The 27,919-nt window shown below is 43.3% G+C and overlaps 1 protein-coding gene across 2 annotated transcripts in view; it reads left to right on the forward strand.

Annotated features, from left to right (window-relative positions):
* The window catches only part of LOC126203285 (probable G-protein coupled receptor Mth-like 1), a 361,675-nt gene that overhangs the window by 52,000 nt on the left and 281,756 nt on the right, over positions 1-27,919 (forward strand). The window lies entirely within an intron of this gene.

Genomic DNA, 27,919 nt, shown 5'->3' on the forward strand with positions numbered 1-27,919 from the left:
GCTATTCATCTGTGTCCTCGGTGGCTCAGAAGGATAGAGCGTCTGCCATGTAAGCAGGAGATCGCAGGTTCGAGTCCCGTTCGGGCCACACATTTTCAGCTGTCCCCACCGAGGTATATCAACAAAACCTGTCGGCAGCTTAGGGTTTCAGTTAATTATCATTTATTGTAGAGTAGCTGCGCTGTCATCAATGGTATCTGTTCTTTCGAGAACAGTTACTATCTTCATATATAGTTAAATGGCTACCCGGCCATTGACCTTCGTCTGTGCGAATGCGCACAGGTTGCCCCAACTCTTACGGGAATCGTCACCTTAGTTGGCGCGAGTAACGAGTGGATGGGCAAATATCTATTAGGAACCTTAAGTACGTAGATTGTGGACAGTTGGGAATGTTGGTCTCATGGGAAGCGTGCAAGGGATAAGTCCCTGAGGTCGCGCTATTCATCTGTGTCCTCGGTGGCTCGGATGGACGCCGGCACGGTAGCTCAGCGTGTTCGGTCAGAGAGCTGGTTGGCCTCTGTAATAAAAAAACTGAGTGGAAGGATCAACAACAAACTTGAACGGATGACAGGTGACGTCCGCAACGACCAAACACATCGATCAACAACGAACAAAATGAAAAAAAAAAAAAATGGATAGAGCGTCTGCCATGAAGCAGGAGTTCCCGGGTTCGAGTCCCGGTCGGGGAACACATTTTCAGCTGTCCCCACCGACGTATATCAAGAACACCTGTCGGCAGCTGAGTGTTTCAATTAATTATCATTTATTCTAGAGTAGCTGAAGTGTCATCAATGGTATCTGTTCTTTCGAGAAGAGTTACTATCTTCATATATAACTAATTAACGTTCAGTTTCCTTACCGTCACATTTTTCCAAAATATTCGAAAAATTAATGAACTCAAGAATAATCACATATTTAGGTAGAAACAATTTGCTTAGCAGATCACATTTTGGATTCCACAAGAGTTATTCGACTGAGAAAGTTATTTATAATTCCCGACCAAATACAAAAAAGTGCTTCAATAATAAAATGCCGCTAGTTTGTACTTTCTGTGAAGTTTCCAAAGTGTTTAATTATGTCACATGTTAGACCCTTAAAAAGACGAAAGTTTTATGGAACATGGTTTTACTCACAACTGGTTTGAATCGTACTTAAGAAACAGAATGCAGAGAGATGCGCTGAATAATTTGAAAAACCTTTGTGAGTGGGGAGAAATCACATAGGCAGTCCCACAGTATTCAGTTGTGCGTCCACTCCTAATTCTTATACGAGGAGCGTTCAATATGTAACGCAACACATTTTTTTCTCTCCGCTAATTTCAGTTGAATAAATGCGGAGTTTCGATAGGTGGCGACATATCCTCCAACTTGTCGGTCTGTAATGGAGGGGCGTTCCGAGCAGAGAGCTGTCACTGAGTTTCTTTTAGCGGGAAACCGCAGCATCTTAGATATGCACAGGAGCTTGTAGAGAGTCTACGGAGACCTGGCAGTGAACAAAAGCACGGTGAGTCGTTGGGCGAGGCATCTGTCATCATCGCAGCAAGATCGCGCAAAGCTCTCTGATCCCCCTGCGTGAATGCCTGCCGCTCACAGTTGTGACTGCTGTAATGTTGGGACGTGCGGACACTCTTATTCGAGGTGATCGACGAATCATAATCAAACACTTCGAGACTCAACTGGACGTATCTGTTGGTAGTGCTCACAGCAGAGGTACTCGAAAGGTGTGTCCGCTTGGTTCCACCGCCGTCTAAAAGAAGATCATAAAGAGAAACGAAGGGCCACCTGCGCGCAACTGCATGCGCCTTACGGGGCTGATGGTGACAGCTTTTGTCGAACATCGTCACGAGTGGTGAAACATGGGTTCATCACTTCGAACCGGAAATAAAACGGCAATTTATAGAGCTGCGCCACACAATCTGTCCTCTGAAGAAAAAATTCAAAGCCGCACGCTCAGCAGGTAAAGTCAATGGCGACGGTCTTCCGGGTCTCCGAAGGGCTCCTTATGTCTCATGTTCTCCCTCATGGTGCAAAGCTGAACTCTGAAGTGTATTGTACTAACCCGAGGAATTCAAGGAACCACTTCAGCGTGTTCGTCTCCACAAAAGAGCAAACGAACTTCTCCTTCTCTATGGCAACGTAAGGCCTCTCACGAGTCTACGTACCAGAGAGAAGCTCACAATACAATACTTCATTGGACCGTTCTTCTTCATCCACCATACGGCCTAGATCTCCCACCTTCCGAATTCCGTGTGTTTGGCACAACGAGAGATGTAATGCGTGGATGATAGGGAGGTCACTGATACAGCAAGACGTTATCTACGACGTCGACCCGTAGAGTGGACAATTTGGGCATACAGGCCGTCACAGTAAGGTGCCGTAAGAACGTATTTGAACGGAGATTATGTTGACAAATAGGGTTTTGTAGCCAAAATAATAATATGGTCTATTGAAATCCTGAACAAAATCAGCCTACTTTCAGAAAGAAAATGTGATGCATTATTTGTAGAATAGCCTTTGGCTTGACATTCAACAAGCAGAATTGGTACTTCCTGCAGATGATACTAGTGTTATAATAAGTCTCATTAGGGAGAAAAAACGGAAGAGAGTGTTAACAATGTTTTTCAGAGAAGTGGTTCTCTGAAGATGGACACTCTCTTAATTTGAGAAAAGACGCTATCTTCAATCCTGTACAACAAATAGTCGTACTAACAGTTGATGTACCACATGAGCAGGAGTCAGTACGTACGGTAGAGGACTCCAAAATTTTTGAAGATGGAGAAATCTTGACACAAGAATTGGACCATCTTAAGGTTGTGGTCAAGGAGAATGGCTATACAAATTAACAGATCCGTCGTGCTTTCCAGTTTGGACCTTCACCTGAACCACCAGAAGATACCTGCAAATCGGTGGCTTTTCTGCCTTTTCCTGGGAGCATTTCCTCGAAGATAGGAAGAATTCTGAAAAGATACCATATCAAAAGTACTTTTCGTCCGCCAGCCAAGATTAGAGCGCTCCTTGGCTCTGTAAAGGATGACTTGGGTTTGAGGAAGCCCGGTGTGTACAAGATCCCTTGACACTGTGGGAAGGCTTATATTGGTCAGACAATCCGGACCATTCAGGACGGATGTGTTGAGCATCAGCGGCACACACGGCTGCTTCAACCTGAGAAATCTGCAGTGGCGGAGCACTGTCTCACCGAGGGACACAGAATGCTCTATGACGAGACACAAATGGTTGCCCCTGCATCTCGCTATTGGGACTGTGTTTTAAAAGAATCCATAGAGATTCGTTTATCTGACAATCTTATTAATAGAGACAAGGGTTATCTTTTAAGTAAGACTTGGGACCCGGTGTTATCTGACATTAAAAAACAACGGTCTGTGTTTCGATCGTCTGAATAAAAAATTTTTTAATTTTTGACAGCGATATCTCGATTTCGCCTATTTCCACCACTGGCGGCGCGGTATGTTTACTGCGCTAGAGGGCAGTTACGGCACCTCCTCGCGCACGCGTTGTGGGTCTTCTGCGGCCTATATAGGGGCCGCCGCTTGCGCTAGGAAGTCAGTTCCGGCGAGATCGTGCACCAGCACTCTCACCTGAAGATGGCGGCCAGTTGGACCGCGGAAATATTGTGTCATGAAGACGTTATGATCCGGCTGCATACCCGAGAAGAATATTATCGAATACCGTCTTCCATTTATACTTCCTAAGAAGTTATAAAATTACAGATATTATTAAAGTCCTCCATTACCTTTCTGAAACCATCTTCGACGTCTGCAAATTTACTTTTGTGACACTCCTCCTTCTTAATGTTTACAACGATTGAATCTCTTACGGAAAAGAAGGCGCTAGGCTGATAAAAACTTGACATGTTGACATACACACATCAAAAAAAGTTTTGTATCACCCGGTTCCCAGAAATCCTGTTGATAGACGTTGACTGTGGATATTGTATCACAGACACAGTCCCTTTGACTGTTCAGAGATGTCACTAAACCCGCCCGAATATGTAAACAACCATGCATGAACAGTGCCTATTAGACGGACGGGGTCCCACAGAAAATCAATTCCAGTCATTCCACCAGGAAGGAGATACACGACTCGTGTTGGCTGTATTTCAACCATACCTAGACGGTCAATACCGGGATTCGATCACGTCCGCATTGTTACTTTGTGCCACGAAGGACTTTCAACAAGGGACATGTCCAGGCGTCTCGGAGTGAACCAAAACGATGTTGTTCGTAAATGCACGAGATACAGAGAGCCAGGAACTGTCGGTAACATGCCGCCCTCAGCCGGCCCAAGGACTGGAGTGGATGACCGCTACCTACGGATTATGGCTCGGAGAAACCCTGACAGCAACGCCATCATGTTGAATGATGCTTTTCGTGCAGCCACAGGACGTCGTATTGCGACTCAAACTGTGCACAATAGGCAGCATGATGCGCAACTTCACTCCCGACGTCCATGGCGAGGTCCATCTTTGTAATCACGACACTATGTAACGCGGTACAGATGGGCCCAGAAACATGCCTAATGGACCACTCAGGATTGGCATCACGTTCCCTTCACCGATGTATAAGCCTTCAATCAGACAATCGTCGGAGACTTGTTTGGAGGCAACCCGTTCAGGCTGAACGCCTTAGACACACTGTCCAGCGAGTGCAGCAAGGTGGAGGTTCCCTGCTGTTTTGGGGTGGTATTATGTATGTGGGGCCGATGTACGCCGCTGGTGGTCATAGAAGGCGCCGTAACGGCTGTACGAAACGTGAATACCATCACGCCATAGTGCAACCCTATCGGCAGCATATTGGCGAGGCATTCTTCATGGACGACTACTCGAGCCCCCATTGTGCACATCTTATGAATGACTTCCTTCAGGATAACGACATCGCTCGAACAGAGTGGCCAGCATGTACTCCAGACATGAACCCTATCGAACATGCCTGGGATAGATTGAAAAGGACTGTTTATGGACGATGTGACCTACTAACCATTCTGAGGGATCTACACAGAATCGCCGTTGAGGAGTGGGACAATCTGGACCAACAGTGCCTTGATGAACTTGTGGATAGTATGCCGCGACGAATACAGGCATGCATCATTGCAAGAGGACTTGCTGCTGGGTATTAGAGTCACCGGCCTGTGCAACAATCTGGACCACCACCTCTGAAGGCCTCGCTGTATGGTGGTACAACATGCAATGTGTGGTTTTCATGAGCAATGAAAAGGCTGGAAATGATGTTTATGTTGATCTCTATTCCAATTTTCTTTACTGGTTCCGGAACTCTCGGAACCGAGGTGATTCAATACTTTTTTTATGTGTGTATGTGTGGAAAAAATATTTGAACTCAGTAAAAAATATGTTCTTATTTTGAGTTTATTATTAATAGCTACGCAACATGGTTCTAAAGAATAAAGCATTGTTCATTGCCTATCGGTATCTGCCCCCCGGTAGCTGATGACCAATAAATTGAACACATCTTTTTTTTTAAATGTTGTCTGTGCAACAGAATGTCAATCCTAAGTGCCCGGTTCCGATTCCCGGCGGGATCGGAGATTTTCTCCTCTCAGGGACTGGGTGTTGTGTTGTCCTAATCATCATCTTTTCATGCCTATCTACACGCAAGTCGCCGAAGTGGCGCCAACTCGAAAACTTGCAACCGGCGAACGGTCTACCCGACGGGAGGCCCTAGTCACACGACATTTATTTATTGTAATTGCTTCTCGGTCAGTTTTTTAGCAGCTCCAGTTGAAAATTTCATGTTCAACTTATATTTCTTCTTCTAGCCTTGTGTGTGTATGTGTCTGGTTGGTATTTGAGAAATTAGTAAAACTTATCTTCATATTTAAATGCGTAAATCTCAGTGCAGCGCAACAGAACTTTGTTAATGTTAAATTCAGAAATTTAAATTTTGAACGAAAGTATGTGAAGCTCACGCTACAAGATGCGAAACGCAGTCTAGCCAAAACGTCAAACAATTCACCTACGACATAGCAATACGTTTACAATGGAATTTACATATGCTGTCTGACTGCAAAACAGAATGATTCAAATAAAAACCTTGGGCCAGAATGATATTAATCTTTATCTTTAGTCTGCAAACAATCACTATACTAGAAGTGTAATTACAGAGGAAATGGACATAAAAACGAACACATCTGACTTTGTGTTAAAACTGCTCGAAAGTTCAAAAGAAATCTTTTACTGATTTGAAATCTCCGAAATGTACGATATTTTCAGAAATACATTCCGCCAATCACTGTACCTAATACTGGACGTGAGTACTGCTGATAGTAAAATTTGTTGGCCTTCCTGTGCAAACGGAACGCTTGTCTGTTCTGCAACCTGTTACTATTAAGATAATGATGAAACTGTCAAAATCAAATTTCATTTACCGTACTTACGACGTATAATGCAAGACAGTATCTTATCTCTTTTCATAAAAATGCTTCTTCAGCGCACAACTCGCGATGCGCATTGCGTGTATACAGAACACACTCATAACGGTAATGAATGAAAAACGAGGAACTAAGATTAACGACCGATAAATGAGAACAAAGACTCCAAGTATAATTATGCTTCAGTAGGCCATAACAATACACCCTTTCATAGATTTCTCACAACTAGACAAGTTAACAAAAATCTTTCTTAATAATTTTCTTGTGTGCATTTACTTTCCTAGACACTTATTTAAATTACAAGACAAATCCATGTTCTTCATTATAAAATTTCTTACACAACCATACACAATGTTCTAACAATAAGAAAATACACAATTACGAATATATAAAGAAACTATATTATCTTAGAAAACTTCCCTTCTGACATTCTTGCATTCATAACATCTCACTGAGCGAGGTGGCGCAATGGGTATCACACCGGACTCGCACTGGAGAGGACGACGGTTCGAACCCGCGTCCCGCCATCCGGTCTTGGGTTTTCCGTGATTTCCCTAAATCGCTTCAATCAAATGTTGGGATGGTGCCTCTGAAAGGGCACGGCCGACTTCCTTCCCCATTCCTCCATAATCCGATGGGATCGATGACCTTGCTGTTTGATTCCCTTTCCCCAACCAACGAACAAACCATTATCATCTCAGTTCCACATAATTTTTCCTCAGAATAAATTCATACAAAACCCTTTTACAATAATGCTGCCTCCACTACACGGCAGGCCAGCTTCCATCCTTCTCAAAGCAAGTACATAACCAGACTGTGTAACGCACACACACACACACACACACACACACACACACACACACACACACACACTGATTGCTACTCTGACAACGTAAAGCTAACCTCTGTGATCTGTGGTCTCAGGAAGAGATTTACAAAGGGTGTAGTTACATAGACACTACGGAGGTGGAGTATATTTATCAAATTCACAATTTCATTTACATTTGTAGCCAAAACTACCTCAAAGTGGTCACGGTAAATGAAACATCTACATTTCGTAGTACGGAATAAACGGAAAAACATGTGTAATAAGTGTAGTGCTACCTTGGCGTCCATTCCAGAGGCAAAACAAATACACTGGCCAACACTCTGCTACACCCTATTATAAAAGCTCTGTCATCAAAGCCTCACAAAAGCTTGTGGGAAAGCTTTACCTCGGTCGCCGTTCTCGTATTGTTTATCGCAGCGAAAAGACACAAGCAACCGTGAAGGCTGATAGAACAGGTCAGTTCTTCTCAGAAGCGAACATTCGCTTTTCCTGCAGTTATGTATCACGAGTCACTTCATGTGATATAGCCTTGTGGAATAGTATTTGATTGACGTGAGCAGTTCTGACAACATAGTACCGGTGCTATAATTGATCATTCCCGAGTATATTTTTTCCGCCAGCGTTCATGCACTACTTGGAATTACGTGCGTTCCTTTTTGTACTGTCTGCTGGTTTTATGCATGCTCTTTTCTTTTGACGAGGGTTCAAAATACGACCGACAGTTACACTACTGGAAGGACTCGTAAATGTCACGATGAAATATCTGGAGTAGATACTTTCATGTACTATTATTTCCGCGAACATTACGTGACTAGATTGACTGTAACATCTTGTTATAACGGATTAGTGTTGCACTGAGAGAGGTGTGCTGAAATTTCCAATAAAATAATACTATATTGACAACTACATGTCATTATGTAATAAAATGAGCGATAGTAATGTCGAGGTAATCATTATTTGAAGGTTTTATGTTTATGCTTGGTACTACTAGGTCTCGCAGTCAAAGCGATGTACAACCAGTTTAATTTCGACAGTGTGTCTGTAGGAGCTAGAAGTATTATTTTATCGATTATAGCTGTGAATGAACACCGAGACTACATATGCGGTCCAGTTACATTAATGTGACCATTGCCTACGTTTGACGTCAACGTGCAATAACCACTCACAGAGGTAAGTGGCGACAATGGCATTGGGGGGTGTATAAAGCACGGCGGGGAGTCGCTAAAACGGAACGATTTATCTGACGTCCAGAGGCTCCTGATTATTGGTTTTCAGGTCAAGGGTGGAAGGATTTTGAAACGGCTAAGTATGTAAACTGGTAAACGACGTTTACGCAAATGTGCACGGTTAAATACGAGGGTTATTCAGGAAGTAAGGAACAATCGGTCTCGATATGGAAAATACAGTGAAAATCTTATGATGCTTTGCACAAATGCGTTGGACACTGTGTCTAGTACACCCGTCGATCACATCATGTTGCTCTTTTCAGTCCTGAGCTCACAACGAGAACGTAAAGATGGCCAGAAATTAGCGCCTTCCGCCAAGCATGAGGGTCTGGAAAAAGATTTCGCCTGAAGCTATGCAATCCACATAACATAACTGTCATGCGGCTCGTTCAACACGACAATTCTCGGCCGCACCGTTTTCGATGGGAAGTGTTTGATCACCCACAATACAGCCCGCTATTGGCTACCCCTGAGGTTTGTCTCTGCTCAAATGCACCGCTGGCTATGAAGACAATATTTTGACACAGACAACGAGCTGCAGTCCAGAGTAGAAAATTGTCGAAAAGCACTGGTGGCTGTCTTCTATAAAGAGGGAATTGAAAAGTTGGTACAACGCTGCGACAGATGTCTAAGTCTGAGCGGCGACTGTGTACAGAAGTAGCTGGAAGGTGTAGCTAACTGTTGCAAATAAAACAGTTTTGATTCTTACTGTGGTTTCCATTTCGCGACCTATCGTTCCTTACTTTCCGAATACCGCTCGTAGACGTGCAACTGTCGAGCAACTGACCGCCCAAATCAATCAAGCGGCTACCAAGAGTGTCTGCTGTTCGACCGATCAGGGAACACGGCTGCTTATGGGCCTCCGCAGCAGGCACCTCGGTTATGCTGACAGTTCTTTATCGGCGAAGATGGCTGGCCAATACGGTAACTCGCGTCCGGAGAGAGGGGACAGGTGGCCTTTTCGGACGAATAATGGTTATCCAAATGAAAGAAAACATCCTGCAACAATCTGGAGAATGTTTTCGTGGAATTTTCTGAGCGATCTCGTCATTCCGGAAGGCACAGTGGATCAATACAAGTATGTATCGATCCTTGGGGATCATGTAAACCACTAAATGCAGTTTATTTTTTTCCTTGGCACGATAGCATCTAACAGCAGGACTATGCAGCGTGTCACGCAACTTGCAGTGTACGTATGTGGTTCGAAGAGCATCAGGGGAACTTTATCGTACGGCACCGGCCACAAAACTCCCCTGATTGAAACCCAATCGAGAATATGTGGGACCGCTTCGATCGGGCTGTATGCGCCGTGGATTCTCAACCGAGAAACCTAGCGCAGCAGTGGAGCTGTACTTCCCTGAACCTCACAGTCTCTCTTCCTGCACGTCCGCCTTGCAGAAGGTGGTTCTTCAAGCTTTTGACAGATGGTTACAATAATGTGATTGTACCGTGTATCAATTACGTGAAGTCTGCAGCTCGTGGGCGGGTGCAAGCGTCGCTGCCTCCAGGATGTTGGGTTCTGGGTCAGTGATTTTCTTCGCTCGGAGCGTGGATGTACATGCCGTCCCAATCATTTCATCTTCACAGTCGTGCAGCTTTTATAAGTGGCCACACATAGAAAGACTTGCACTGCGCACACGGAGAACGCCAGACAAGGTCTCTCAGATTTGCGATAACTTCCTTTCCATTTACTTGATGATGAAGTCCCGTGTACTCCTCGACAGAGCGTAGGAGACGATGCAGGAGACCCGCACCGCTGTACTAGGCAAGGTCCTACAGGAGGTGGTTTACTATTGCCTTCCATCGACCGTAATGGGGATGAATGATTATGATGAAAACGACACAACAACAACCAGTCATATCGAGGCAGATGAAAATCCTTAACCCCGCCGGGAATCGAACCCGGGATCCCGCTCTCGACACCATGAGCTGCGGACCCATTTACTTGAAGAAATACCTAAACCAGCCACTTTTTTATATTGTGTACGACAAAACGATCATCAGGCTTTCCTTCAACTTCAATTGGTTTAATACACTTCCATATTTGTAGTTAGTATCGAGTCTAAATTTTTAACACTCCTGTGCTTTAATACCCTTTTATATTTATGGATAGAATGGGGACTGAATTCTTAACACAGCCGCTGTCCTTTGAAAAGGAATACTATCTACACCCTCAATGTGTTTCGAGTCCCATATAATGGGTAAAAAATTCTTGTTTTGCCCAGGATAGCTGTAGCCCAAAAATGGAATTCTGTGTGTTGACAATAAAAATTGGATGACGTCTGAAGAAAGAGATCCCATGGCAAAGTTGCTGCCTCACAGTGGAACTGTCCGCGGCTCGTTGTCTTGCGGTAGCGTTCTCGCTTCCTGCGCACGGGGTCCCGGGTTCGATTCCCGGCGGGGTCAAGGATTTTCTCTGCCTCGAGATGACTGGGTGTTGTGTGTCTTTCATCATCATTTCATCCTCATTCACTCTCAAGTGAAGCGGCGGCCGAACCGCCCCGCGAGAAATAGGGGCCCCATAACGAACTTATCGCCAAGCCCGAAATACTTCGCGAACACTCGGCTGTGACCGATGCCCACGGGAAATCAATATGGCATGAAGAGGCGCTCAGTGAAGGTCTGAACTTTGTCATGAGTTATAGAGAGATTGCATGTAGGGGAAGGCGGGGCAAGATGGGACAGCTAACTTTAAACCCTTACAAAAGGGACAAAAATAAACAAATTCAAGTAGGTTTGATTATCATTTGTTTACTTAACCATTGAATTACAATAGCATGCAAAGAAACCTGCAAGACTGTTACATTTAGTTAGAAATATCTCGATTTGAAACATAAACTACCAATTACCCGTCTTGCCCCATATGCGGGGTAAGATGGGGAACTAGCATGAATTCATCTCTAAAGCTTAAATAAGGACTGGAATAACGAAATCATGTGACGATAAGGTTTCGAAACATGGTTCCGCGAATTGTAGAATCAGGTATTACGTTTTATTTAGGCCTCTTACTTTCACACAGTACACAAGTGTGGACAGCCTCGTCTTCGTCACTTTCTATCCCTGCACAAGTGTCGTGGGCCCAGCGTCCACATCTCCTTCAGAGAAGTCATAGCAGTATAAACATTCTTCACTCTCTTCCTCGTTGTCATTCTACCTCAGTTTATTATCCCTTGAACATGAAGGGGTGGTTAAGACGTCTCTAACGTTCGTCACTTTTTCGTTGTCATTATGTCCTTTTGGTGGTATCCCAGGTTTATTAAACGTCATTGAGAAGAGTTTTAATTTACATGCAGCACTTTTGGGGACTCCTTTTTAATTTCTTCAGATAGTTCACTCCTATAAGGAGATTCGGTTAAAACAACGGGTTTTCCACGCCTGTTAGATGGTTCCCGTTTGGTTTTTTTTATCCAACTTTGGAATAGCTAACACCATTTCAGAGCTCGTAACCTGAAAGTTAGACGAAACAGAGGCTTGATCGTCAGTTGTTAATTGTTCAGGTGTTTTACGTCTTGACACCATCTCTGGTATTTGGTCTCCCGTTTTTGTAACTTCAGATGTGTGCGCTTGATGAATGTCTGTAGTTGAACAGGGAAGGTAATCACTTTCTTGAAAAACATTTCTGTTTACAGGCCAAATGCCTGTTTTCCGAAACCCGTTCACTGCTGTGGACATTGTAGCTGAATGAATGAAGGCTTCGCCGAATAAACTTGCGATCTGATGCAGCGTAACAACTTTTCCAGGATGGGTGCGAAGCCACGATCTTACTTCATCTTCGTAAAATTTACTGAGAGGTTTCATAAATGCCACGTCCAATGGTTGAAGGCGGTGTGAGCGGTGTGGTGGCAAACACAGCAAGACAACCCCATTTTCGTGGGCCAAATCTATCAGTTCTAAATTCTTGGTGTGCATTTTGTGGCCGTCCAATATGAGAAGCATTGGTCTTTCCTTTGACGCTCCAGTAAATGCAATAAACTTCTTAAAGCAAGTCAAAAATAGTTCTTTCGTCATGCAACCAGTTTCCTGGACTTTTGCCCAGGCACCAGGGGCAGGCCAGTCTAAAACGCTTGTTGCATTAGTTTTCGAGGATACATTAACATAGGTGGTACGTAGCACCCCGACGCTGAAACGCAGATTTCTGCAGTCACAGTCTGGCCTCTTTCTGCTGAAGTAACTGCTCCCACCTGTCTGCACCCTTCGAAGCAACCACCTTTGTGTGACATTTTGGAATGACTGTTAAACCAGTCTCATCGCAATTGAAAATTCTGTCTCCCGTTAACTTGAATGTGCCTAATTGACTTTCTAACAGATCGAAAAACCGATCTACAGCAACTCGATTAAACCCCATTGCTCTTGCGATTGATGTGGCCTCTGGTTTTCGTATTGTTAAGGTAGGATTTCGTGCAAGAAACTCATTTAACCAATCTCTCCAGTAGATTTGGATGGATGTTTAATGTTGTTTCGTTCAGCTAGCTGAAAAGCAAGTTCACAAAGTTCTTTAAGTGTTAGGCCAAAATACTGTCCTTCCATCTGTGTTAAGTAGTCTTTAAGTTCTGCCTCTTGTTCTGGGGTAAACACGCTATTGATTGGTCCTAACCTTTTCACAACTGTATAGCCAGGATTAGCACGTTTCTTTGCCACATGTCGTTCAATCGTTGTCTGTGGCACGTTGAACTGTCGAGCAGCCCTGAAAGAACCCATTAGAGCTTCTATAACAGCATTTACAGCGCCTTCCATTGACTCCAATGACCAATCTTGCCTAGACGTTTGTCGCCGATACTAGCGAACCATCTGAAATAAAACACGTGGAACGTACTATTGAGTCAGATCATTCCTGGTAATCTGTATTATATGGTAAATACCATATTTCCAGTAGTCAGTCGCTACAGCATTACAAGAATACTGACTTTGCATGTTTTGTGTATTTTTATTCACCATATAGCTTAAGGCATACTTTGTAATTAATTAGGAAACGTGGGAATAACGAATACCATTCTGTTTACAATTGTATTCAACGTCTAATGTACGTGTTCAAAACCCGCAGCGAGCACGTAATGGTTGGACAAATAGTGGGGGCAAGACGGGAAAGTTCCCCATGTTGCCCAACCGTCTTGCCCCCTACCATGCTGTCAGGTTATGTTATGCCTACGTGAACACTATTTAGTGAACATTGACTACTGACACAGCAGTTTACTGTTAATAAGACGTACTATTCAGTGCTATATATACAGTCTGGACAAATGTTCACGAAGCATATATTTTAGGACCTCGAAAGCTGTAAAACATTGCAAATCAGTATAACAATTCTCCGTACCTTGCAAAGCTCACAGGAACCGCCGCGAAACTAAGGTTCAGCAATGTCAACACATTGGGACCTGAGTATTGATGTTGATGTAGCTATCCACAGATGGCAGCACTCTAACTGTACCTTATAGCCCTTCCCCGTCTTACCCCACCTCCCCATCTTGCCCCGCCTTCCCCCAATAAATGCGCAGTTAAAAATTTTTCAAGTCGTCTGCAATAGTAACTCGCTCTCTGCTGGAGATGGTAGCTGCGACTCGTAAGACCTGCTGTGGCGTAAATCACAGGGCTCATATATCTGGTTGGCACTGCTGGAAGAGTAGTTAGGTCATAGAGCAATGCACCTCAGCCCCGACTCTGCAATCACGCCAACTGTACTGAAGTTTACAGTCAATTGTGCATTGACACATGACTGTCAGTGTGTATCGTATGAGGTCATAACTTACTTGTTCAACGACAGACATTTCTTTCTGTCCGAATTAATTTCAAGTTTTAATAAGTTTTAGTAAAGTGATCTAGTATTTTGCGTGTCTTGTAAAATCAACTCGATCTCCTCTAGCAGTAAACATTGGCTTGCTAAAAGCCACTACATTGCCGAAGCGAATGTCTCAACTGTTTTTTCGTCCGGCACTACAAAAATGTCACTGTATTGAACCAACTGAAAATGTGCGAAAACCTGAAACACTTCTTGGCATAAATTAATTTCAAAAAAAGTAGCTGGATGCTACGAGGTACAGAAACACCATCAGATGTCAGCACTAGCGCAAGGAGGTTCTCAGTGATAATAGGCCACTCTTTGTAAGTAAACACGTGACGCTCAGTGCTCTGGACAGAGATCTGCGGTGCGGACGGCTCTCTGTCGTTGTTCCTGTGTACTGATTTGTGAAGATGGAGAAATCGAGTTTCGAGCGGTGACTATTTCGTAAAAGAGGGTACGAAAGCAGAGGAAATTCATGCCAATTTTCAGAACTCACTGGGAGGAACTCTGCTTTTTCATATTCAACGGTTGCAGAGTGAACGGACGAGCTTAAATTCAGACGGGACATCTTAGATGATGACACCTTTAATGATCGGCAAATATGTGCCACTACACCAGAAATTATTGCAAAAGTACGTAAAAACGACTGCTAAAAATTTCTGAAGCTGTACGGATGTCATCTGAACGGGAATATAAAATTTTAACAGTAAAATTGGATGTGAGAAAATTATCTGCTAGAGGTTTTCCCCGACCCTTAACACGGGATCAGAAACGCGTCAGAATGCAAACGTCAGATCCATTTTCAGAGCAACTAACAAGATTTTTCTGCAGTGGTTTGTGACCACAGATGAAACTTGGGCCCCCTACTATACCCCAGAGACGAAAACAACGGTCAAAGCAGTTGCAAGATGTTGATTCACCACCATCAAGAAAGTAAAGACAATACGGTTGGCTGCAAGGCTCATGGCGCCATTTTTCTAGGATTTGAGAGGGATTCTGCTGGCAGATTATCTTACCACTGATAAAAAAATAAGGAGACAATTCTACGCTAACCTCGTGGAGCAGTTACAGCAAAAGATACGCGAAAAAAGGGCAATATTAGGCAAGGAAGAGTTGGGTGGTTCAAATGGCTCTGAGCACTATGCGACTTAACTTCTCAGGTCATCAGTCGCCTAGAACTTAGAACTAATTAAACCTAACTAACCTAAGGACATCACGCACAAGGAAGAGTCGTGTTTCACGAAGGCAATGAACACCCTCAAAAAAGTGTCATTGTCATGATAAAAATACGTGAGCTAAGATAAGAAACGTCGCCTGACTTGGCTCCATCAGACTTCTGTCTCTTCCACAAGCTCAAACTTTTTCTCGATGAACAGAGATTCTCTTCAGACAAGGAACTTACAGCCGAAGTTCATATTTTGCGGTACTGAAGAAATATAATTTTCGAAATGGGATCAAGGCACTGCAACATCGCTGTACCAATTCTATTAGTCTATAAGGAGACTACGTTGAAAAATCAAAAAAATTTCACTGAGCTAAGTCGTTTCTTTCCGCTCCACTCCGAGAGCATGCCAAACTACCCTCATATATTTCCTCGTGTAGTTTGCTACAAGTAGCCTATCATAATCTATGGAACTAAATGGCTAAAATGTTTTATGGAATTAGCTTCGTTTACGGAGCCGAGCCAAAAACTCTAGCATCTAAACGTCATTTGTGACGATAGCCGCACTTGGGGAGATGGGATATGAAGAATGACGCTATCCGAGGGAGGTGGTGCAATGGTACGACACTAGACTCTTATCCGGAAGGACAACGGTTAAAATTTCCGTCCAGCCATCCATTTTATAGATTTTTCGAGATTTCCATAAATCACTTAAGGTTCTTTCGAAAGGCTCTGCCAGTTTCCTTCCCCATCTGAACTTGTGCTCCGTCACTAATAACCTAGTCATCAACTTGGCGTTAAACCCTAATCTTCTTTCCTTCCTTTCGCATCTCAAATTACAGTCACTGTCTGAAAGAATGAGTTAGATAGCCGGAGTCGTTGAACAAGGAAGAAACGAAGATTATCGTTTAATGTCCAGTCGTCTACCTTGAGGTGTTTGGCAGATGGTTCGTAGAATCACTATCAGACTGTTTCCTTATCGCTCCATTTCCGGATAGTACGTGGGAAGAATCAACACCTAAAAATTTACGTACCAGCTCTGAAGTCCTCATTTTATTACGATATTAATTGCTCTCTGTGTAATTGGAGACAGGAAAATATTTTGGCGTTCTGAGGAGAGCGTCGTCGATTGAAACTTCATGAAAAGTTCTCGATGCAATAAAAAAAGCCTTTGTTTTAATAATTTACACGCCGCCTCGCATATTATATCTGTGACACACTGTCCTCTATTTCGTGATAAAACTAGCTGCTCTTTTTTGAATCTGTTTCGATGTTCTCCGTCAATCCTATCTTGTAAGGACGGTACACAGCTTGGCAGTATTCCAGAAGAGGATGGAAAGGCGTAGTGTAGGCAGTCTCATTAGTAGATGTGTTGCAGCATCTGAGTGTTCTGCCGATGAAACGCTTGACATTCTCGCACAGCATTTCCTATGTGATGAAACCAATTTCCGTTGCTCGTCATTGTTATCCTCAGGTATTTCGTTGAATTTAAATTTGTGTGCTTTATCGTGTTACCGATACATAACACAACCATTTTAGTATTATATGGAGGGCCTCACGCTTTTTAGTCAGGGTGAACAGCCGGCCATTTTTCACCCCAGGCGGATATCTTTTCGCAATAGTTTTGTAGTATATTTTGGTCTTCTAATGACTTTACCAGATGGCGAACGACAATATCATCTCAAAACGCTCTAAGAGGGTTGCTCAGATTGCTTCCTAAATCGTTTACTTTAATTACTTGTAGTTATTTCTATTTTCAATTATTAATTATTTATATTTTTATTGTTAAGAAGGGGAGAAGATAAAGCATTCTTTGGGGACCTCAGATAGAATTTCGGTTTCACTAGGTGGCTTCGCCTCAATTACTACGACGTGTGACTTTTCTGAGAGGAAATCAGGAATCCAATCAGACAATCCTCCACAGGCCCGCAATTTAATTAGAGGCCGTTTATGAGTAACGGTGACAAAAGCTTTCTCGAAATTTGGAGATATAGAATCAACTTGAGATCCGCTATCGACAGCACTCATTACTTCGCGCAAATGAAGAGCCAGGTGTGTTTCACCACGACGATATTTATTAAGCTGAGCTCGTCATGTGTCAATAGACAGCTTTTTCTGGGTATTTCATAATACTGGGATACAGTAGAGGGTCGAAAATCCTACTGCAAATCGACGTCAATGATGCGGGTCAGTAATTCACCTGATTGCTTCCATTTCGTTTCTTGTGTGTTAGTTAAGACTGTGCAACTTTTTACGTACGAATCATTCGTTGAGCGCTCGGTTGTGCAGAGTGAATCAGGAGGAGAAAAGCTTCATATGGAGATGTGCCCCTTTACCATTGGTGTCCGAGATAGTACAAACACAATGTCACTTTGTACGTTCTTCCTGAAGAAATCCGCACCTTCCAGCGAAGACGTGGGGCACTAAAGAATTAAACTGTATTAAATTTCCTACAATAAAGGCTTTTCTCTAGGACTGATAGTTTGGGCGAAGAGAGCGCTAGAATACTGAAACTCTCTGTCGACGCGCATGCGCCCTAGCTTCGGTAGTTTTCTTAGGCCAGTTTGAGGCAGTTTCCCAACTTGGTAGACCACAGGATCCTGTATCAAACTGCTCGTCTGAACTTCCGTACACCACTATGGTACGTTGTAAACAATGACAATGTTTGAATAATACATGAAATAAATAACAATGTAATTAAATGTGATCTATCTCGAATACCATGCGGAATAGGGCATGTGTCAATATCAAGTCTTTTATTTAGAATCACTAATGCTATTGAAGGTTGTATTTTTCCTCCTGATTCACACTGTACATGATTACAATAACTGGTGCTGGTTCATCATTATACCATGAAAGGAACTTAATTTGCATACATTGTGGAGCGGAAGATTTTCCTTTATTAACTGCCTTTAATTGCCTCTCAGCTTCGAGAGTATGTAGCTGAAAATTGGCAGCTATTCATGATTCAAATTCTAAAATCTTTACTGCGTCTTCTTTGGTGAAAGAGCGCCACAAACTCGAGCTCAGTAATCTGTTTTAGTGGCGCTGTTGTCGCAAACCTCACCGTTGTTGTCAATTGATCGTGTCTTGCTGCTTGTGTACTTTGACCTAGGACCAGAGCCTCTTTGGATTATCTGTCAGGTTTCAAGACAAGGTGCCATTACGAAAACTATTAAAATGCAAGTCACGCTGAAGTCCGCTCTAAGTTTCGAGCATTTGTAGGCCGTCGCCGATCTTGGATGTTCGCTGCTGGTCGATGAGCTACGACCTCTAACCTGCCTCAACCGGGCGCGACCGGTTGGCCTCCACGATTTTACGACAACAAGCCGCTGTTTTTCTTTTTGTGGGGCCACATTAAGGACAGAGTTAACGTGGCGAGGAACCAGGCGCATCAAGGACGATTCCCTGCAGCGTTACTACGGAGGTATTGCAGTAAACCGACATGAACGGTAGGGTGGACTATTTGAACTAGACACTACTGAAGGATCTTTTAGAACTTGTTTGATAGGGAGGACGCTGCTTTTGTAGCGTTTACGTTGTACTGCACTGACCAGTGTGTTAGAATAAGTAGTCCATGACCAGCTAACAAACGACCTAACTGCAAACAATCTATCATAGGAATACCAGGTTTCTGTAAATATCGCCGCAGAACTTCTGCCTTAATAAAGGTGACAGATGACCTGAAACGTGTCATGGGTATACAAGAGGTGACTGTCACGTGTTTCCTAGATTTCAGCAAAGCCTTTGGCACTGTGATTTCGACATTTTGCTTGTCAAACTTAGCAGCCTAAATTTCTCGCCAATTGCAGTGCAATGGTCTCGCTCATACCTGACGTCTCGCTAGCAGTGCATCGTGTCTGGTGTCGTAAAATTACAATGCAGACAGGGAGAATCAGGTGCCCCCAGGGATCGATATTAGGTCCTATACTCTTTCCGTTGTACGTAAATGGTGTGTCATCAGTCTTGTCCTGATGCAAATACCGCATGTACGCTGATGACCTCCAGTTCTATCTAATTGCAAAACGTAAACCTGAAGACAGCTATTGAGATCTCAATGCCGTCCTGTGTGCACTATGAAAATGGGTCCAGGATATAGGGTTAAAGCTCAACGCATCCAAAACACAAGCGGTGTTGACTGGTCACTGTAAGCCTATTAGCCCGAAATATATGGAATCCCTACCATCTTTAGTCCTAAATGGGACAAATATCAACTACACTGCTTCAGCAAAGAGTTTAGGAGTAATAACAGATGGACAGCACGTGATTGCAATGTGCAAAAGGCATCAGCATCTCTTGAGGTCCTACAAACATATAAAAAGCTGTCCCCTTCTGAGGTGCAAAAGAAACTTTTACAAATACTAATACTTCCAGTTACTGATTACAATGATGCTATCCTGCAACGTTGATGCTGACTGGAATACGCTCTTTCAAATTCTGAAGGTGGCATTCTGAAGAAGAGAAATTTGTTAACATCGAGTATAGATTTAAGTTTCAGGAAGTCATTTCTGAAAGTATTTGTATGGAGTGTAGCCATGTATGGAAGTGAAACATGGACGATAAATAGTTTGGTCAAGAAGAGAATAGAAGCTTTTGAAATGTGGTGCTACAGAAGAATGCTGAAGATTAGATGGGTAGATCACATAACTAATGAGGAAGTATTGAATAGGATTGGGGAGAAGAGAAGTTTGTGGCACAACTTGACTAGAAGAAAGGATCGGTTGGTAGGACATGTGTTGAGGCATCAAGGGATCACCTATTTAGTATTGGAGGGCAGCGTGGAGGGTAAAAATCGTAGAGGGAGACCAAGAGATGAATACACTAAGCAGATTCAGAAGGATGTAGGTTGCAGTAGGTACTGGGAGATGAAGAAGCTTGCACAGGATAGAGTAGCATGGAGAGCTGCATCAAACCAGTCTCAGGACTGAAGACCACAACAACAACAACAACATCCTGCAACGCCCTTTTCAGGAACGCTCACGACACTTGGAACTGGTTATAAATGCCTGTGTTCGTTATATCTGTAATGTTCAGTTCTTTGATCACATTTCACCAATATATGCACAGCTATCATGGCTGCGTGAAAACAACCCTGTGTCTACTGTCTTATCAACGAACATTGTCCCTCATATCTTTCCTTGACATTAACGCTCTTTTCGAACAACATAACAGAACACCCATTCCAATCAGATCAAAATGCTTTCTGTCCCACTACATTGTTCAGCCACTTTCTCGAATACCATTTCAGTATCAGGAATCCGACTCTGGTATAAATTCCCGGATTAGAGCCTTTTTCGAATTTACAAATGATATACGCGTAAGTTTGCCTTTCCCCATTCCATCGTCCAACGAGGGAAGCATGCAGTCAATGTGTCACCGATTTTGCCCATCTTGTTACAGCTGTAGTACTAACTTATATCTAACAAATGATGCTCTAGTTCGATGCACTTAGCATACACACATACAAATGCACTAACATTTTTTATGAGAAAATAGTACTCATTTTGTTTTCTTCTGTCCATAGCACTTTTCTTTAGAACCTAATTTGAAATGGCTCTTTTAAATATGGTATGTCCAGTATTTATTCTTCTTATTTTCAGCGAAAATAAACGCATATAGACCCTCAACTAATATTGGTACTAATACATAATATATTCACGAATATATATATATACTTTATTGTTATTATTATTATTAGTATCTTTTTACTATGCTGAGACATAAATTTATAATCAATTAAAGCGTATAATAACTTCGAAAATGTTAAAAACAGGTCTCTTTATGTAAAAAGAGGGAGTAGGTCTAAAGGAAGCAACAAACTAAATAAATAAATAAATCACTGCAGCGGATCATGTTTCTTCTGAACGGAACATTAATAATAGTACCTAATAATAATAATAATAATATCTTATTATCTTAATAATCATCATGCACAGCTAAATTCAATTGAAGAAGACTTTAGAAACCACAAAACACAAGACTTTTCCAAACGTTTGCAAACCAAATCAAAGAATACACTCCACGAAACCTCTGTTTCAGGAAACAAAATGTAAAACTGACATTAATTAACAAAGAAGATTGTCAGGAATCAAGAACTAACCAAATATTTCTCACAACTTCTAAATTGCTCACAACCAAGTACGAAATTCACCAGAACACACGAATGAAAGTTCACTACCGCCAGCTCAAAAAGAAATCTATAGTCACGCTAAACAGCTCAAAAATAATAAGTTATCGGAAGAAGATGGAATTGTAGCTGAGCTACTGAAGAACCTTGGTCCAAATTCCTTAAAACAGATCACTCAAATCATCCAAGAAATTTGACAGACAGAAAATATTCCAGAAGATTGGAAAAGTACACTAATTAATGATTTGCAAAAAAGGGAGAGAGATTAGATGTAAACAACTACAGAAGAATTTTACTTTGGCCGGTCACTTACAAAATTTTATCTGTGTATCTCCTACAGAGATAAATTAGAACATACAATTCCAGATTACCAAGCAGGCGTTCCACCTCTTAAATCGTACCCGGATCTTATCTTTAATCTTCAAACTGTTTTAAAAATTAAAGCAATCAGGTCGAAACCAATAGTCTGCACATTTGTTGATTTTAACAAAGCTTACGATTATATAGGCAGACAATCTCTATGCAGTACTCTAGACACTACTCGGACTAGACACGAAAACCCGAAAACTGATCGAACAAACACCGACAGAAAACAAATCAAAAATTAAATTCATAGATGAAATATCGGAACCGTTCTTAGTTAAAAAGGCAAAGACATGAGATCTCGCTACTATTTTTCAATTTCGTTTTAGACAAAGTAATGAAAGAATGAGAAATTGAACTAAGAAAACAAAACTTTTGGAAGCTATTCGAACTAGGAAGAAGTCAAGGAAAACTGGACGTTCCATATATAGCGTTTCCTGATGACTTGGCTATTCTAACAGACAGTGAAGTGGCAGCAGTAAAACAAATCGAGACCCTCAAAGAAATGCAGAGAAGGTTGGCCTGTAAATCTCCTTTGAGAATATTGAATTCATCTGATCCAAATTAGATATTCCGTACCTTAAAAAAATTATTGTGAAACCGACCAAATTGTGGTGAAATCAACAGAGTCAAATACTCGGTAAATTATTGAACTAACAGAACATGAAAAAATAGCACAAGAAACAGATTGCAGAAAATCAAGAAAGCGTCCAGACATGTTCAAAATTTGTATAACAAAAAATGCCTGTCAATAAGATCTAAACTCAGACACTACAACACAGTAATCAAACAGTCACATATGCAAGTGAAACACTCGATTTAAATCGAAAATTTGAGTTGCAAGAAATTAAGAAAGCAGAGAGACAGATTATTACAAAACTTCTGGGACCACGACACACACAAGATGGATACAGACTGCAAACCATCGAGGCAACAGAAAAAGCATCACACATCGAAATTGACGTCAGAAAGAGACGAACGAAGTTCTATGGACGCCTAGACAGATTACCTGGAAACAGACTAGGTAAACGTCTATTAGTTTATGTGACATCATTTAAAGCATCAATACCCTGGATAACTGAACTTAAGATGGATCAGATAAGAGCAAACACACACATCAGATAGGGATGCATTCAAAAGCAAAATTGAGAAGTGAAAGTTTACTCCAGAGACGGAATCAAAATACCGACCAAGAAAATAGCGATAAATGCAGTTTAGTTAGAAAGGCCATGAATGATCGGTACAGCTGAATAACTGAAAATAAAGTGTTAATGATACACAACGCGAAAGACAAACTACCAAAGTTGTTTCGAACGTGGTGCCGCCAAGTTAGTTTGGAAAACCGCTGATAGGGGCGCCACCGACCCTAGCTGTTGACGATGGCTGTGAACTAGGCAGGGACAGCATTCTGTGTGCTAGAGTTCGTCCACTACCAGTCGGTAGTAATTGTGCTAAGAACTGCTCTTGGTAATTTTTGCAAGACACCACTAGTTCATAAGGGCATAGTGATGTGGCACAAGACATGAGGAGAATGATAGATGATAGTTTGTGTGGTGCAAAATGTTCGGAGCGACGGGGTGCGAAGAGCAAGCAGTGGACCATATGAGAAATGTAAAGTTGCGATATCCTACAAAGTCTACCTATCGAGCTATACAGACTGAATTTCCCTCAGTCAATAGCGTGGTGGATTCTTCGTATACAATTAAGAGAGGAGCCGTTAAAAATTGCAGCTCCTGCAAGCCCTAAAGATGACGACAAATTGCACCTTTTCCAGTTCCGCATTGATATGGAGAACCATCTTGAAAATGACGACTTCGCAAGTAAATTAATCTTCGATGTTGTAGCCACTCTTCATCTTTTCAGGAAAAGTCATCCCATCCAATACATGCGAGGGGGGCGGGAGAAGAGGGGAGAAATGAGGGGAGGGCCGGGAAAGATATACAACTCTCGAACATGTTCGGGATTCCTACAAAGTTAAGGTGTTTTTTGTCGCATCTAACAAGACAAACTTTAGATCCATTTGATCCGCTGACAGAACTTTCAGTGCTATCTTCTACCTCGAGATGTGCAGTTTTGGCTCCAGCTGCAACTTGAAACTGACAGCAAGTTTTTATTTTTCAACAAGATGGCAACTCTGCAGATTTTCATAACTGTGTACCAGATTACCTGAATGAGACGTTGCTACATCGCTGGATAGAACACGTTGCGGTCACTGACTTGGCGCTACTCAGCTGGCCTTCGGGAGCACCAGACTTGAAGCCTTGTGATGTGTTTTTGTGAAGTTACATCAAGGATACCGTTGACGCTCCACCTCCACCTCCACCGCAGAGTCTCGAAGACTCTTCACTTCACCGGAGCAGCTGTTCTGACCATCACTTCTGATATGCTGTCTTGGGGATGTTCAGAACAGAGCTACCGACTAGATGAGTGCCGTGTGAGGAAATTGTGGACACTCAGAACATTTATAAACATTGTAAAGAATAACTTCTACAGTCCGTCTTTGACATACTGTATCATTTGTTACATTGTTCTTGGCTACTTATAGGTACTGATTTTTTAAGTGATTCATTTCCAATGGCGCTGGTCGCCTCCTTAGCTAAGGAGACAGCGCTTCTGACTCCCACGCTGCAGGCGCAGGTTCGATTTCCGACCGTGTCGGAGATTTTCTCCGCTCGGGAACTGTGTGCTGTGTTGTCCTTATCTTCATTTCATCGTCACCGACTTGGAAATCGCCCAATGTGGCGTTAACTGAAAAGACTCGGCGGCCGAACTTCCCCAGCCACAACTCCCAGCCATCAATGCCATACAATCATTTAATTTTTACCTAATTACCCTATAAATGATCATATCACCACAATTGTCGCTCTGGTATTCCTCGCTATGAATATATGACAATGGCTATCATTATTATTATCGTTCCTTTCAGAGAAGAACATGATTCTTTGTGCGAATAAAAGAGTTTGGTGGGAGATTGTGGGGGAGGAGGGGAGGGGGGGGGGGGAATAACGTGATTCGAATGTCTCCCAATCTACTGCCCTAGCCAGTTGCTCTCACGCCGCTGCTCGACGACAGGAACTGTTCCTGGACGTCGGTATCTCGAAAACGCTTGAGAAGGGCGTCCTACGGGAGCAGCATTTGTAACAGATAATTATGTACTACAGTCGTGGGAAAGACGAGGAGAAATGGTGAGCCGGGGCCTAAGTGATAGGTTCAATATTGATTCGCATGTTTCTTCACTTCTGCGAACCACTCTGACCACTCGTCTGAAAAAAAAATTCCCTTTTCTCATACACAACAGCTTGCAAACAACAGACACAGATAAACCGGTAGGCTACATCTTTCTAGGTTTATGAAAGGTCTTTCACGCTGTACCACACTGCCAACTACTGACCAACATACCGCCACATGGAGTAACTTCACAATTATGTGATCGAGGAACACACAGTGGTGTGCAAAACTTAAGGGTCATACATAGAAAGACATGTTAAAGTGCAGTACAGAAGATAACCGAAGGAAATACGAAAGGAGACGAACAGAAATCATACACTACTGGCCATTAAAATTGCTACACCAAGAAGAAATGCAGATGATAAACGGGCGTTTATTGGAGAAACATGTTATACTAGAACTGACATGTGATTACGATTTCACGTAATTTGGGGGCATAGATCCTGAGAAATCAGTACCCAGAACAATCACCTCTGGCTGTAATAACGGCCTTGATACGCTTGGGCATTGAGTCAAACAGAGCTTGGATGGCGTGTATAGGTACAGCTGCCCATGCTGCCCCAACACGATATCACAGTTCATCAAGAGTAGTGACTGGCGTATTGTGACGAGCCAGTTGCTCGGCCACCATTGACCAGACGTTTTCAATTGGTGAGAGACCTGGAGAATGTGCTGGCCATGGCAGCAGTCGAACAGTTTCTCTATCCAGAAAGGCCCGTACAGGAACTGCGACATGCGGTCGTGCATTATCCTGCTGAAATGTAGGGTTTCGCAGGGATCGAATGAAGGGTAGAGTCACGGGTCGTAATCCATCTGAAATGTAACGTCCACTGTTCAGAGTGCCATCAATGCGAACAAGAGGTGACCGAGACGTGTAACCAATGGCACCTTATACCATCACGCCGGGTGATACGCCAGTATGGCGATGACGAATATACGCCAAACACGGATGAGACCATCATGATGCTGTAAACAGAACATGGATTCATCCGAAAAAATGACGTTTTGCCATTCGTGCACCCAGGTTCGTCGTTGAGTACACCATCGCAGGCGCTCCTGTCTGTGATGCAGCGTCAAGGGTAACCGCAGCCATGGTCTCCGAGCTGATAGTCCATGCTGCTGCAAACGTCGTCGAACTGTTCGTGCAGATGGTTGTTGTCTTGTAAACGTCCCCATTTGTTGACTCAGGGATCGAGACGTGGCGGCACGATCCGTTACAGCCATGCGGATAAGATGCCTGTCATCTCGACTGCTAATGATACGAGGCCGTTGGGATCCAGCGCGGCGTTCCGTATTACCCTCCTGAACCCACCGATTCCATATCCTGCTAACAGTCATAGGATCTCGACCAACGCGAGCAGCAATGTCGCGATACGATAAACCGCAATCGCGATAGGCTACAATCCGACCTTTATCAAAGTCGGAAACGTGATGGTACGCGTTTCTCCTCCTTACACGATGCATCACAACAATGTTTCACCATTCAACGCCGGTCAACTGCTGTTTGTGTATAAGAAATCGGTTGGAAACTTTCCTCATGTCAGCACGTTGTAGGTATCGCCACCGGCGCCAACCTTGTGTGCTCTGAACGGCTAATTATTTGCATATCACAGCCTGTCGGTTAAATTTAGCGTCTGTAGCACTTCATGTTCGTAGTGTAGCAGTTTTAACGGCCAATAGTGTACTTTTATTCAAAGACAACAATTGCTTATATGTCACCGGAATTTATGGTTCAAATGGCTCTGCGCACAATGGGACTTAACATCTAAGGTCATCAGTCCCCTAGAACTTAGAACTACTTAAACCTAACTAACCTAAGGACATCACACACATCCATGCCAGAGGCAGGATTCGAACGTGCGACTGTAGCAGGCGGAGGGTTCCGGACTGAAGCGCCTAGAACCGCTCGGCCACCGCGGCCGGCCCGGAATTTAAGACGGCCTCCTGGACTTAATAGTGTGTGTAAGCACCATAGACAGCAGTGCATGCTCCGCAACGTGCTCGCTTGCTGCCCACAAGGCCAGTAAGGTGTTCTTGTGGTATGGCGTTCCATTCCTCCACGAGCACGGTTGAGAATCGCTGGATGGTCATTGGAGCATGTGGAAATGCTGCAATATGCCACACCAACACATCACATACGCACTCGAAGGCATGTAAGTCGGGGGAACTGGCAGGGCAGTCCATTCGCTAAATATCCCCTCTCTCCAAGAGCTCCTACACTACGCTTCCGCCGGCCGCGGTGGTCTAGCGGTTCAGGCGCTGCAGTCCGGAACCGCGGGACTGCTACGGTCGCAGGTTAGAATCCTGCCTCGGGCATGGGTGTGTGTGATGTCCTTAGGTTAGTTAGGTTTAAGTAGTTCTAAGTTCTAGGGGACTTATGACCTAAGATGTTGAGTCCCATAGTGCTCAGAGCCATTTGAACCATTTGAAGCTACGCTTCATAAAGATGAAGTTGGGACCGAATGCATCCGTGAAAAGACGCACATGGGAAAGGAATGCCGTGACACAATAACAGTACGCTTGTGCAACATTACTGGTCTCCACACCGCTAATACCCTGGCCAGCGAAACGATCATGTTAGAGGAGGTTCCTAGGTGCATTACAAGTCCCTACCTCTCGCCGTATGTGTGTCCGTCCAGAATCAGTACTAGTACTGAATCTGCTCTCTTCCAAGAATAGCACGCGGCTGCACTCACCGTTGGTCTGTCCCTACGCTCTTGGCGCCATCGCAACCGATGCCGTCGGTGTGCGGGCGTGACCGGGAAACTACCTATCAGACACCTGGCCGGAGTGGCCGAACGGTTCTA

This window comes from Schistocerca nitens, chromosome 9 (assembly GCF_023898315.1).
Source record: "Schistocerca nitens isolate TAMUIC-IGC-003100 chromosome 9, iqSchNite1.1, whole genome shotgun sequence".
In the NCBI taxonomy this organism is placed as follows: domain Eukaryota; kingdom Metazoa; phylum Arthropoda; class Insecta; order Orthoptera; family Acrididae; genus Schistocerca; species Schistocerca nitens.